Below are 15,557 nucleotides of genomic sequence, written 5' to 3' on the forward strand. Positions count from 1 at the left end.
ACATTCGTGTCAGGCTATATCATTCTTTGAGATTTAGTGAAGTAGTTATAAACAGGAAGACTAATTTCACAAAATATTATAATACCCATCATTGTGAAAAACCCAAGCAATTTGGCAAGAGAAAACTTGGATCTAATAAGAGGTGCTGTCTAATATCATTTGATATATTGGCCATTCATGCATAAATAGACCATGTGATTCAGGATAATAAAATTATAGTTTTTGCCTAAAACTTGTAAATGTGCTTTTATTATTTCTCACTCATTTTCTTGCCACTAAAACTCATGGTCAAATTTAAGTGTCTTCACCAAACATTAACTTAGTTTTCTTCTTTGTATTACTGTAGCTAGGCTGAATTAATACATAGATAAATCACTACAGTTGTAAAGGTTTGAACACACAGGATTTTTTTTTTAAGTTTACAGAATAGGAAAATGGTTGGTGGCAACCTAGGCTTACTTTAGTAAATACTTTACACTTTAATTCTGTGGGTTTCCATCTTTGTCAAACAGAGGAGGAAAAGAGTATGGAAAAGCAAAGGGGGAAGTTTTCAGAACACCGGCCAGCAAGTGGCAAATATCCCCCTTCTTTTTCCTATTTCATGGTTAGAACTCAGTTTCAAGGTCATACCAGTAATGAGAAAGGTTAGAAAATGTGGTCTCGCTAATGCCCAGAAGTAGGGGAAAGGGATCTTTTTAAATAATTAGCAGCTTCTTTATAACCTTCAAAACTAGAAAGCCTATATGAAAAAAATGCAAGTTCACTCATATCCTGCCCCAGCTTTTTTTTGTTTTGTTTTATTTTTAGGTTTTATTTATTTATTTGAGAGAGAGAAAGAAAGAGAGAGCATGAGCCAGGGGGTTTGGGGGATGGCCGAAGGAGAGGGAGAAGTAGAGTCCCCACTGAGCAGGGAGCCCAGTGAGGGCTTGATCCCAGGACCCTGGGATCATGACCTGAGCTGAAGGCAGATGCTTAACCTTTACTGAGCCACCCAGGGGTCCCTGCCTCAGCTTTGTAATTAAGAATCCTTTATGACTAAATTCTCATGAATTTCAGTTTATACTAACGTTTCAGACTAAGGTCTGAAAAATCAACAGAGAAAAAAAAAAGTGCATGGTTATTTTACTTCTTGCACATTTTCCAGTGAAAATATTGACATAGGCAATTGAAGGACCTACATCCGTTTGGATTTTCAAAAATGATTGTGTCATAATAGATAAAGTTTACGAGGATTCAACTGAAAAGTTAAGACCAAATCCTGACTCACCAGAAATTGTATCACTTTGGGAGATATCATCTGGATTTCCGAGATCATTTCTTCATATGGAAACACGAGAAAAATACCCATATCTGTAGTTCAGAGTTGCTGCAAAGATGTTTCATTTCCATCTAATGTAAAAAAGCAAATTCACCATTTTGGTATTCACACAGCATGCACCTTCATCCATTTTCTAGTACTGTCAATGTTTCTTAAACTGTAATATGCATTAAGTTATCTGAGGTTTAAAGTAGAAAGATAAATCCCATGAACTTGCTTTCTGAGATCCTGATTCTTGGAGCCAGAGTCTCCACTTTTTTGCAAGCAAGGTAGTTCTGGTACAAATGACCCAGAGACCAAGTTTATAGAATAGAGTTAGACCTCAGTGTCTTTGAATATGAGCATCCTTCCTGTATCTCAAATCTAGGGCAATATTTTCACAATAGTAAGCACTTGATTAATGACTGTTAAGGAATATAGAAATAATTGTTTGGTATAGCTTAAACATAAAATGTTAAAAATTAAATGAAAAAATAAGTTTGAAAAAAGATACTGCTGTTATTTAGTAGCTTTTTGATGTGATAAAGTCCTATAGTGCTCTGGGCTTTATTTTCTATACCTGCCAGATGAAGACTGGCATCATATAACATTTCCTATATCGTACTGAAAAAATTAAAAATGTATATGCAATATTTTGCACAAAATAGACCTTAAATTTATAAGATTTTATAATGATTCTATTATGCATGTATATTAACTATAAATTATTTAATCCATTAAGTTTCATCTAAATAGTTTAAAACAGGAATCAAAATACATGTTTTCTACACTTAGATCATATGTAAAGGGAAATTTGATCAACATAATTTTTTTTTAATTTATTTATTTATTTTAGAGAGAGAGAGAGCACAGTGGGGAGGGGCAAAAGCAGAGGGAGAGAGGGTCACAAGCAGACTCCATGCTGAGCATGGAGCTCTTTCGGGGGTTCAATCTCACAACACTGAGATCACAACCTGAGCTGAAACTGAGAGTTGGATGCCCAACGAACTGTGTCACCCAGACACCCCTGATCAACATAATTTTTTAAAGAGACATAAGTTCATTGCTCAATGATGCTGGAAAACCTTTAAAGAGTTCAGAAATACAGTGACTGGCCTAAGGATTGGGAGATTTGGTTTGAGATAACTCTGCAAAGTTACACAATCTATTTTATTTGAGATTCTGTTTTCCTAACTATACAATGAAGAACTATAAATAAAGTGGAAGCTATTGGGAAGCCTGGGTGGCTCAGTCAGTTAAGCATCTGCCTTTGGCTCAGGTCATGATCCTAGGGTCCTGGGATCGAGCCCCACGTCAGGCTCTCTGCTCAGCGGGGAGCCTGCTTCTCCCTCTCCTTCTACTGCTCCCCCTGCTTGTGCTCTCTCTGTCAAATAAATAAATAAAATCTTAAAAAAAAAGTGGAAGCTACTTTCAGTTCTAAATTCTGTGATGGTATGACCTAAGAAATCATATTCAATGAAATAGGATTTCGTGCCAGGCAATTAAATCCCTTTTTCATTTAAGTCATCAATATTTAAGTCTTTAATAGAAACTAATAGTTAAATAAAATGTCTAATTGAGTTTAGTTGAATCTATAATTCAAGTAAAACAAAGTTATTCCTTTTTTAAGCTTTATATGACATTTCTGACGTCCTCAAAACATTTTTGATGAGTACCATATGTTACAAATGAAAAATATTTCTACCAAAAATTTCTAGACTTGAGAAAGTATTTCAAAACCTAAAGTTATGCTCAGTACAATTTGCTGAAATCCAATTTAAATAATGATGTACAAATATTTTAGTATAGTCACTGACCCAGAACTATGTGATACTTGTATTGTCTACAAAGCCAATACCTAATGTGTCCTTAATCTTTGATTTCACTTATAGGAAATATTGCTGGGACACTACAGGGATGGTATACTCTGCAGCTGTGAAATGTAATTACATGTTCTTCTTTTTCTGCTTCCTTGTTATACTCAGCATGACTCAGTCTGATATTTTATTGCTGTTCTATTTGATTTAATATTCAATAGAGAGTTTACAAACCCACATCATATGCCTTACCTCTCCTACAATTATAGTTATACTTTATTTTATTAGATATAAAGGGCACTCACAATTGCATCTATGTCCTGTGACACCTTTCATTAAACTTTCTATTATATTATGCTATACGCCCACTGTTATATATAAAATTATTATAATATACAATATTGTAAACATTATGTATTCATTAATTTGAAAATTATATATTTAATTTTAAGGAGCCACAATTTTGCACCACATTGGTAATTGTTTTCTAAGTTTAGTATAATTTCTTTTTATATATTGACTTCAACAAGAGTCCTTACATTAACTTGTAACAAGGTCATTATTATTCTATGTGTATTAAATGTGTACATCAAGTAGGCCCTTTCATAGAAAATTATGAGTTAGATATAAACTATAAAATACACCTCAACCCTCCCCCCACAAAAAAAAATTTACCTCAACGCTTTATGGAAAATAAATCTCATTGGAATGTAAAAATGAATTCAAATGGAACATATAAAAAACAATACAGTGCATTATTTAATAAAGCAGTGAAGTAAGTAGTATTACCTAAAACTAGGACGACATTTTTTTTTTAAGATTTTATTTATTTATTTGACAGAGAGAGACACAGCGAGAGAGGGAACACAAGCAGGGGGAGTGGGAGAGGGAGAAGCAGGCTTCTTGCGGAGCAGGGAGCCCGATGTGGGGCTCGATCCCAGGACCCTGAGATCATGACCTGACCTGAAGGCAGATGCTTAACGACTGAGCCACCCAGGTGCCCTAGGATGACATTTCAACATATATACTACTTGAAGCAGGGAGGTGTGGGCAGGGGGTTTTCTGTTTGATTTTTGTTATTTGAAATGTTTTCAATATTTTAATCCATAATAATTTAGTCTTCTGTGTACCACTACTAAAAAAACAAAAAAAAAAAAACAAAAAAACCCCCAACCTGTTACCCTTTCACACCTAAAAAAAGTAATTTTTTAACTGCTCAAAGAAGGGCATAGGTGTTCTTCTTCCTTAACATTTGTTCTTCTTTTTACTTCTCATTTCATCACTAAGGAGTGTAATTTCAATATTGACATTTTAGCATAGTGAATGGCACAGAAAAATCACGCAATAAATATGTGTTGAGTGAATAAAATAATTTTTACTCAGGTTTCATTATCCCATTTAGTTTAATTTGAAATAACTAACTTCATATTTGATTTCCCATTACTCCTCATTTCTCCAGCATTCCTACTTTCAAACTGTGGAGTGGCCAATTATTATTTTTCCTTTATAAAGTCTTTGAATATTTCCATTCCACTTTTTTTCATTCCCTTGCCAGCCCTACTTGAAGCTCATTTCTCCTCATATCTTCACTTACTGTTATGCGTCCTAAATGCCCTTCCTGTCCCTGCTCATTCTCCACTGTAATGGCAAACATAGACAACTCTTTTCTACCTAATATCCCAAACATACAAACTGTCATACAAGTGTCAATCATAAAACCAATAAACATATTTTGGATAACTATATTATAGAACTAGGTCCCCTATTTTATTTTGATATTCAAGATGTCCACAGATTCCAACATAAATTTAAAATTCTCTTTGGGTATCAATTTATTTTCTCCCTAATGTGCTTATGCTTTATTAAGCGTGTCCATGTGGTGAGACCCCCTTGGAAGGCACTTTGACACTCACTATGACAATTGTATCCACTTGCCTTCTGGTGCTTAATCACCACCACATGATTCTATTGTTTCAGGGTTTTATCACAATTTTTAATGTTTTCCAGCCAAGTTCTGCAATAAGTTTTCAATACCATTAGCCCTTGCCTAGGGAGGAGAGAAACTCATGATCTTTTTAGTAGTAAAAGTATTCCTCTTTCCAGTGAAAACCTTAAGATTTTAAGAATAGTATGACCTCTGAGCTTTCTGGTGAAAAATGATTTTTACTGTCTCCTCCAGCTACAGATAGTATATCCAATCTAGCATATCTAATTCCTTGACCCTTTTATTCCCTTCCTCCAACATTTCTTATTACAGCTTTGACATTTTAACTTTAATCAAAATTGGTTATCATGTTTTATTTTCCTCAGGGAGTCATCCTAGTAGTGAAGTCACACCATTTCCTGGGGTCCTTCCCAGGAGGTAAAATCCTGTATCTTGGGAGAGTGCTTCAGGTCAATCAACTCTTCCCCTCTGAATTTTCTAACCTGGTGTCACAGACCAGGAACCCACTCACACATGTATTCCCCCTACCCCTGCTGGTATATGATATCTAGGTTTCCTAGCTCCTTTGGAGTTTATTCTTTCCTCCCTTATATCAGGCCTTCCATGTCCTCTCTATGTTATACTGTGAATTAACCCTCATTATAGATCTAATGGATAAGAAGTAGCCTAAGAAGAGCACTTTTGATTTCTAGGGAAATGCCTCTGCATTTTTTCCCAATAATTTGGGAGTTCTAGTTCTTGTAGGAAGGGGTGGGTCACTTCTACAGGCTCAGAAGTGTCAGAGGAGGCTGTGTGGTCAAAATCTTTGGAGACATCTAACTAGATATCCCATTGCACCTATCAAAACCCCAGGTTTTCCCAACTAGAGCCCTGACTTTGGAATGGTAGACTAGCTTTGGTTGGAGACATTGTTCTATAAAGTTAAGCCACTCAACCATTATTATGCCTTTACCTTGGTTCTCAGATTTCTTTGCTTCTCTACTGAAGGAGAGGAAGGTTTCATTTATCTTACAAAGAAACCCTTTGGCCTTTCCTCTTGGTTTTCAATCACTTACTAATTTTCCTTAGTAATATATTATTTTCTATTGAGTTAGTGTAGTTTAGTGTAGTTTAGCAAAAAGCATCCAATCCCATTGTTCTTTCAGGTACCATTTCACATAATAAGTTTGAAATGAAAGACATATCATACTTGCTCTATCTTCCATTCAACTGCTACTGTCCCAATTCACCAGCAATAAATGTTTTACAACTGGACTTCCATCTTGTGCCAGAAAATGTTGGTGATGAGATTCTCAGTGCCAACTGGGTCATGTATCCCCTAGCTATAAAACCTCATCTTATAACCTACTCCTAGGACCAATCCCAATATCAACTTCTGCAGGTTTTATTCTCTGGAAGCAGATGTTGAGATGCAGTTTGTGAGCTCAATATCTGTGAAAAAATGTGGGGGGAATAGGGTTGAGTGGAGGGAGAAGTTGAAATTCAATGTATTCCCAACAAAGCCAGAGGCAACCTGGCAGGGATTTTTTTCTGTGAGAACTGCTTATCAGGGGCGCCTGGGTGGCTCAGTTGGTTAAGCGACTGCCTTCGGCTCAGGTCATGATCCTGGAGTCCCGGGATCGAGTCCCACATCGGGCTCCCTGCTCAGCAGGGAGTCTGCTTCTCCCTCTGACCCTCCTCTCTCTCATGCTCTCTGTCTCTCATCGTCTCTCTTGCAAATAAATAAAATCTTAAGAAAAAAAAAATTAAAAAAAAAAAAAGAACTGCTTATTAGCATTGAACTGAAATGGCTGGGCATTTATACCTCTTGCCTTGTTCAGTCATCAGAAATAGCTGTGTTGGGAATAGTGTGCCCTCTGGACAGGTGGCTTTCTTCATCTGAGGCAGACACTAAAGGAGCTGAAAGCTAAAAGCTATCTGCTGACCTCATTTCTACATACCTTGAAGATGCAGCTAAATGCATTTCCAGGTCAAGCACAAAATTAAAGTCTTGAAAATAACCAATAATTGATACATAGGTAGAGAAGGATAAGATTGCAAGGGTAAGAGGACAAAAAATCCCAAGAGGGAGCAGATTCCTGGAACCAAGGGGTGAATGAGTTTCAAGAATAAGGGATTCATAAAAAGTATAAGATTCTGAAAGAGGTTGGTTTTACCTAAACTTTTGTTGTAAAGTCTCCAGCAGGAGAGCAGGAATAGTTTTAAATTGTGACAAATTACTGAGTGATAGTTCATGAAAAGGCAATAAAGAATAGGATCCAACCAAAGAAGGGATTCACTACTTTTGAATTTGAACTCATAATTCTTCACTGCACTAGATTACTCTCCTCCTTCCCCCAACTCACAGAGCCTATTTTTGCTCCTATTTTAGTAAATGGTGTCACTATCCATTGAATCGTCATTCATGCTAGATAACTCTGGATCATTCCTGAATCTTCCTTTCTTTCATGTTTCATAATGAATCGATGAACAATTCCTGTTTTGTCTATATTTAAATACCACTGAATCTGTCCCCATCTTTTTGTTACCAATGTCACTAACTGAACCCCACTGTTCACCTCTGGACTTCTTTCTGTGCCTCTTTACTTGAATCTCTATAAATTTTTCTCTTGCTATGTAGTATAACAATTATCTACCTTTCTAAACCTATAGGTGCTTTGTACTCCAAAGTTTTTTGTGGAAATAAATTACATGTACATAAAATTAAAACTGAGAAGTTAAAATACATGTATTCATTAATTTAAAGCTATATATAATAACCCCTTCCATGTTTACATAAATATCACTACTTATGGAAAAAAAACAATATTCTTCAAAACCAAAAATGGTGATGGGGTGCCTGGCTCAGTCGGTTGAGTGTCTGGCTCTTGGTTTCAGCACAGGTCGTGATCTCTTGGGTCCTGAGATGGAGTCTCGCCTGGCGCTCTGTGCTCAGTGAGGTGTCTGCTTGAAGATTCTCTCCCTCTGCCCCTCCCTTCATGTGCACACATGCACCTGCATGCACTCTCTCTTTCTCAAATAAATAAATAAATACATCTTAAAAAAATAAAAACAAAACCAAAAATGGTGAGAAGAACGGCATTGTTTATAATTTTGCAAGTCTCTTAAGTATTTGGCTAAATAGAAGACTGCCAAATTATCATAAAGGTTTCTTCATTGAAGCTGGCTTAAAATTTTATTTTCTTCCGAAGTATATGAAGAATACCCAATCTCACTCAGAAAGGGAAGAGGTATTTTATTAGTTTCTCTAAATAACTATGGATATTCTTCATTGATGGCACATCAAAACTCTACAAGTAACTTTTAAGGATTAATTTCAGTATGGAATCTGAAGCCATATCAATGAACTTTTCCTACTTTGTTATGTTAAAATCTATTGATCTATCTTGCACTTTGAATGAATCATTTTCCCACGCATAGGTTGTAATATAATGCTCTGCTCATTTGAAATGTATTAGTTCACTACATTATAGAGATCTTCCAGAAGTTGAAAAATTTCATTATACAATATTGGAAGATCAAATTTGATAATATAGCCACTGATGTAATCAGAAACATTTTAAGTATTAGAGAGCTCTCAAGCTCATGAAAGTGGTTAAGTTTGTCAAATGTTTATTTTTTTGCTTAGAAGCTTAACTTTAATTATTGGCAACAAATAATCTCCTTTGTTTTCCTTGAAGGGATAGATATAGTTCACTTATTTTCAGGAAAATGTCTGCAAAATATCCAAATCTTAATGGTTATAGTTTGTCTCTTAATCATTCTTTCAAGTAAAAATTGTGTGGCATGAAAAGAAGTAGCTAGAGCAACTTAGGAGTTGCATATTTATGCAAGTGTTTTTCTTGCATCATTGTTCAATATGCTCCAAAGGTTCTTTATGTGGACTTCTCATTTTATTACAGAGAATATTAAAATGACATATACTCACAGGTTGAAATTTAATAAAAGTGATCAATTTTATAACTTCATCAAGGATATTGTAAAGTCAAACTGGCTTTTTGCTTTTGTTTCTTTCTTGTTTGTTTTATTTTACTACAAGTGCATGGTGGTAAAGGATACAATAATACTTGCACGGTTTGTTGTCACTGCCTTCATTCGTGGTAAGGAACCAGCAGTAGTACCCACCTTTGCCTTTTCTTTTTTTTCTAATTTTATTTATGTTATGTTAGTCACCATACAGTACATCATTAGTTTTTGATGCAGTGTTTTATTATCAGTGTAATTTCAACACAGTAAAAAAGGCAAATAATGTCTGAGAATTACTAGGAAACTAGTTTAGACATCAAGCTTCCCTTAGAGTTCCAGAAACCACATTTTGAGTACCACTACTATAGTAGAATGATTTTCAAATGTGTAACATTGTCCAGGCTCTTTGCTTTAAGCCATTCATACGGCCATTACAAGAAAAAAGTCTCCCTCTATACAATGGGATATTATTAATTCATACCTCATGGTGTGGTTTTTCAAAGTAAAAGAGAAAATATAAAGACCTATCACAATAGCTGGCTAAACGTAAGCAACCCCAAATGCTAAGAATTAACTATCATTTTGCCCTTAATAATGAAAAAATGTTCAAAACATTTAAATGGAAGCAATGACAGCTAGAAGTCTAAAAGTGCTTTTCTTTTACTGCAAGTCAGAATACCACTTCTGTTGCAAGCTCTGTGTAAGACTTATTGTCAACTTAGGGATCCAACCCACTGTATTATTTTTCTATATGATGACTTTTTGGACAAGAATATAATCAGAAATGTTATTTTTTAAAGTGTCTAATTTTATCATACAGAGGATAAAACCTACCAAATTTGAGATTAAGAATTAAAATAACAGAAATCAACTTAATATCATGTGAATGTGAATACTTTACTCTGAGAATTGTTCTAGGAGTTTTAGAGAAAGAAAGTATGCACAAAAACAATATCATCTAGAGATCATATAGTCTAAGAGAAAAATGCAGCATGAACTAGTAATTATTTTATAAACCACAGTAAAATCAGTAATATATGTTATGGTAAAAGGATCATAGTAGTCTCATTTATGAGTATTAATTGTCTAAGAAAATGAATTCAAATACCATGAAGGTCCTAGATAGGGAGTGGTAGGGATGAGAATGTAAATTGACTAACTTCCTCGACCTTTCTTCTTCTACACTGTATGCCAGACCAATTAATTTGATTTATTGCTTTTTAAAAATATTAAAATAAAATAGAATTTACTTGAGTATAAATATAAATATAGCATTTTCTACATTATTTTTTCAATATTTGTCTTTTTTAATAGTGACTTTAGATTAAAATTTAATTTTTTAACACATTCCACCTACGCAGATTCTTTGACATTTTTAATTTTAATAATACTATGGCTAAAATATGTAGAAAAAGCTTATATTTAATAAAGTTATTTTACGGGCGCCTGGGTGGCTCAGTTGGTTAAGCGACTGCCTTCGGCTCAGGTCATGATCCTGGAGTCCCGGGATCGAGTCCCGCATCGGGTTCCCCGCTCAGCGGGGGGTCTGCTTCTCCCTCTGACCCTCCCCCCTCTCATGCTTTCTCTATCTCATTCTCTCTCTCAAATAAATAAATAAAATCTTTAAAAATAATAATAATAATAAAAAATAAAGTTATTTTACTATTTTAAATACACTTCCATAATTTTTGTGTTTAAATAATTAAGCTTCTGTAAAAGTGGTCATCAGATATCATTAAGTAAACAGAAATATTTCTTTATGGCCATATAATACTTATGAACCAATGATTTAAGAAAATTCAATTCAGTGTAATTAGTAAATTTTTTCCAAACAGTAATAGCAGAAAATCAGATAAAAGAATAACTATGCAAGTGCCTGGGTGGCTCAGTCGTTAAGCATCTGCCTTTGGCTCAGGTCATGATCCCAGGGTCATGGTATCGAGCCCCACATCGGGCTCTCTGCTCTGTGGGAAGCCTGCTTCTCCCTCTCCACCTCCCCCTGCTTGTGCTCCCTCTCTCGCTATGTCTCTGTCAAATAAATAAATAAAATCTTAAAAAAAAAAAGAATAACTATAGTGCATAAAAGACATTTTCAAAGCCATAATATAGCTAACTAACATATTCTTATGATGAAATCAAGGAAACCTATTGTAATCAGTAAAGGTATTGTTATTTACCAACAAGATTTTGGAACATTTCCTCTCCCTTCTACAATCCACCAGGCCTGTTTGGTCTAAGAAAAACAATATTCATTACCAAATTATAAATTTTATAATGATAATGAATCTGGCAGAAATGAACTTATTTTGAATGTCTAAGTTGTGACAGAGTGGTTCCATCCATTATGTCTTCAACCCTTTAAAACTACTTCATAACATTTGATAGTATTTGTTAACTCCATTTTACAGAAAAGAAAACTGAGGTACAAAGACTGTAGGAATCTTGCCAAGTCACCCAAAAAGTGAGTGGTAGATGTAGACAATCCCTTTGTGTATCTGGTTCTAAAACCCACGCCATTTCTATGGCACCAGGGTCTTTTCATAGAATTAATTGCTAAGATTAACATATTAGTACCAACTATTTCTAAAACTGGAAATATCACAGGTAAGAGTCCCACAAATTATCTTATACCTACTGTGATACAGAATCAAGATTTTACTTACTTGATTTAGGAGAGGAGGGTTTCAAAATTTTACCACTTATTAAAATGATTTAATCATGTAAACAGCCCTTCCGGACACTTCTTCTGACTACTAAAATTAGATATTTCTAACATACTTGCTACTCTAAAAATGTTAATTCACCATAGTGTCAAACGAGTGACAGGAAAATGCCTAGATGAATAATAAAGGGAGTATTTGGGAGAGGTAAGTAATTAATGTTAATTTGATGATAAATTTCATGTAATATGGGTTGAAAAGATGGAAATTAATGAGGCAGGGGAAGAAATGAGTCACATAAACAGCAGCTTCAAGATCTAAGTTGGCCAGAGTTCAAGACGACTTTTGTTTTAACGTTCCAATTAGATAATCAACCAAGAAGTCAGAAGTCACTTGCATCTCATTACTAAAGAAGAAAGACTGATGACACTGTTTTAGTGTTTTCCATTCTCTTTTTCCCCACCAGCAGTAAACACCAGATATGTGTGGATTGCACATAAACTGAAAATCATGTTATAAAACAGATAAAGAGATTCATGGAACACCTGTATACTTCGCCTATAAATAGCAAGGAAAAAATAGAAAGTAGAAATTTAAATAGTTCAAAATACTAATATTAACAAATTTAAATTATGATATTGATATGATGAGTTATTGAATAATTATCCCCTAATGTATCCACCTCACAATCTCTACAATCTGTGAATGTCATCTTATATAGCAACAGATGTGTGAATGTAACTAAATTAAGGACTTTGACATGGGGAGATTTTCCTGGATAATTATCCTGGATAATTCTAAGAGTATCTTCTTTCCTGGATAGTTACCCTGGATATTATCTGGGTTGGCCCTAAATATTCTCACAGGGGTCCTTATAAGAAGGCCAAAAGAATGAGGGCAAAAGAAGAAGCAGCAAATGTGATAACAGAAGTTAGAATGATATGAGGAAGCAGACATGAGCCAAGAAATGCAGGCAGTCTACAGAAGCCTTAAGGGGCAAGGGAATGGACTCTTCCCTAGAGCCTCCAGATGAAACCAACCCTGCAAACACCTTGATTTTAGCACAAACTAATTTCAGATTTCTGGCCTCCATAACTCTAAGTGAATAAATTTGTGTTGCTTTAAGTCACCAAAATTGTTACAGTAATAATAGAAAACGAATGCTCATGGAATATTAGATTCAGACATAAGAATGAAAACTGGGGGCACCTGGGTGTCTCAGTCAGTTGAGCGTCCGACTCCTGGTTTCGGCTCAGATCCTGATCTCAAGGTTGTCATATCAAGCCCCGCATCATGTTCCATGCTCAGCATGGAGTCTGCTTGAGATTCTCTCCCTCTGCCCCTCCCCCCACTCAAGCGCGCACTCTCTCTCTCAAATAAATACAAATCTTTAAAAAAAAAGAAAACCTGCTTTTCTGTGAAGGAATATGGAATTAAGTGATGCAAAGAAACTAAGAGAGGCAATTTTATACTACAGATTTGTCTAAAACGACTTGAGTGTTTACTTGTCAGGTGAACAGGTTTTTCTGGGACGGAAACAGCATTCTATCAGGGCATTCAATGGCTCTGTGGTGTGATGGTGAGGAAGTAGAGGAGGCAAGCTCAAGCAATAAGAGAGGAGGATGAAAGATCTTAATATAAAAAAAGTAAGGTAGAAGGCACTAGATACCACTGTAATTCTTGAAACGTATAAGGCTCATGATGAGAAGAGTTACTCCATCCTTCTGAAAATTGGTAAAGAATAGTAATGAAAGTAAACAGAAAGTGTTTCATGGAAGGACATAGCATTTAGGCTTCAGGAAAATTTGAGTAATGGTAGGTGTTCCTCCTGGAAAAGAATTACCTCAAATCTCCTCATTCTAGTAAACAAATCATTTTCTGCTGAATCACCATTCCTCATTAAAGTGAATTCAGCTTGCCCCACAATTTTTATACTGGCACTTATCTTCTCTAAAGCAATTTTTATCCCAACTTTCACCTTAATTTATCAATGTTTGCACATACATATCCTTTCAATCTAACTGTAGCCCTGTTAGGACTTCATTAAAGAACCCAGTTTTTGGGTTCTGATGTCAAGGAGCCTCAGAAAGATTTCTTCTTCTCTACCCCTGGCCATTTACCCACACATGTGCATACAGCAGGCGTTGGACCAAAGGACCCTGGTCCCTTTGTCAATGCTCTTCCTCATTAATTTATCCCTGATGATTTGATGTCAGGTTTCTCATTTCCATTTTTGCCTTTAGTTTTAAAAATTCCTCCAAACTGGGTTAAATAGGGTGATTTGTTTAGGCCCTTAAATGGTGAAAGTCTCCAGTCAGTCCACCTCACCTCTGATAGTGCTGCATTTCAATCCCATCCATGTCTCCTTACCCAGTCCATTTCTTAATAATCATATAAATATTTCAATACTCTGTCTTTTCCCATTCTCTTGTGAATCACCCTAATTTTTAAACATCTTTAAAACTTGTAAGTGGAAACTGAGACAACAAATCTGATATGGACATTTGGATGGTTGCGTGATTTTACAGCAGTGAATTTACATGGAATGCCCACGCAAAAGGTGCTCAGATAAACACAGCATTTACCATGACCTGGATGAACATCTCCATCATCATAAAGCCAATCCAGCATGGCTTGTATTACTGCATATCAGACACGTTACTTTGAAGGTAGAGGAAGGACAATTCCCCTTCTCACAGAAAAAGAACTTTATGGCCACTGTTATCTAGTCCTCCCAGGAATAACCTGCTACTTCTGGATCATGTGCAATAACCCCTCTAATTCACAGTTTTGCTTTCTGTGGTTTCAGCTACCTGTGATCAACCTCGGTCTAGGAGCAGATGGTCCTCTGATGTGTGGTCAGAGGTCAGTAGTAGCCAAATGCTGTGCTACAATGCCTACCTCATTTCTCTCACTTCATCTCATCACATAGGCATCTTATCATCTCATATCATCACAAGAAGGGTGAGTATAGTACAATAAGGTATTTTGAGAGGGAAAGACCACATTCACATAACTCCTATCACAGTGTACTGTAACTATTCTATTTTATTATTAGTTATTGCTGTTAATCTCTTGCTGACCTAATTTATAAATTAAACTTTATGATATGTATGCATAGGAAAAAACACAGTATATATATATATATAGGGTTGAGTAATATCTGCAGTTTCAGGCATCCACTGGGGATCTTGCAATATATTCCTGAAAATAAGGGAGGACTACTGTATGCCCATCTTATTGAACTTGATTATTCAGCAGTAAGCTTTGGGTACTGCATAAACCCAAACATTCTTCTCCATAATGCAGCATCCAAACCAAGTAGTTTGCTCTTTTTCTAACAAGGTGTTTTGTTCTTGACCTTTAATCTGATTTGCTATTTTTAGTAGTTGTAGTAGTAATATTTTATAAATGAAGATTTTTCTCCTTCACTCTTTGAGCCTAGAACTTTTTCAAAGTTCATCAATTTTAGGGGCATCTGAGTGTCTCAGTCAGTTAAGCATCTGCCTTTGGCTTAGGTCATGATCTCAGGGTCTCAGGGTCAGGATCTCCCTGCTCAGGGTGGGGAGCCTGCTTCTCTCTCTGCCTCTGCCCCTCCCTCTCCCTCTACCTATGCCCCTCCCTCTCCCTCTGCACCTCCCCCCCCCACTTGTGCTCTATTCTCTGCTTTCTCTCAAATAAATTAAATCTTAAAAAAAAAAGTTCATCAACTTTAATAATTAAAATTCTCTTTAGCTTTATATACCCTGGCAAAACCTAATCTGGATTGGATGATTTTTAGTGATTTTTTTTTTACACTACTAGGTGATTACAAAGTGGATAAGAAATGATGATTTTTGCAGTTGTTTATAAGACTAGTTTATTGTGGAAGT

The 15,557-nt window shown here is 35.6% G+C and overlaps 1 long non-coding RNA gene across 1 annotated transcript in view; it reads right to left on the bottom strand.

Moving 5' to 3' along the window:
• The window catches only part of LOC118002216, a 60,193-nt gene extending 58,650 nt beyond the window's left edge, over window positions 1–1,543 (bottom strand). Inside the window, exon 1 of the long non-coding RNA XR_004676988.1 lies at window positions 1,268–1,543. This is a non-coding gene — a long non-coding RNA (uncharacterized LOC118002216). The remainder of the gene's footprint in view (window positions 1–1,267) is intronic.
• Between the last annotated feature and the right edge of the window lie 14,014 nt (window positions 1,544–15,557).

Source organism: Mirounga leonina, unplaced genomic scaffold, assembly GCF_011800145.1.
Source record: "Mirounga leonina isolate KUSES-001 unplaced genomic scaffold, KU_Mleo_1.0 Mir_82, whole genome shotgun sequence".
Taxonomy (NCBI): Eukaryota; Metazoa; Chordata; class Mammalia; order Carnivora; family Phocidae; genus Mirounga; species Mirounga leonina.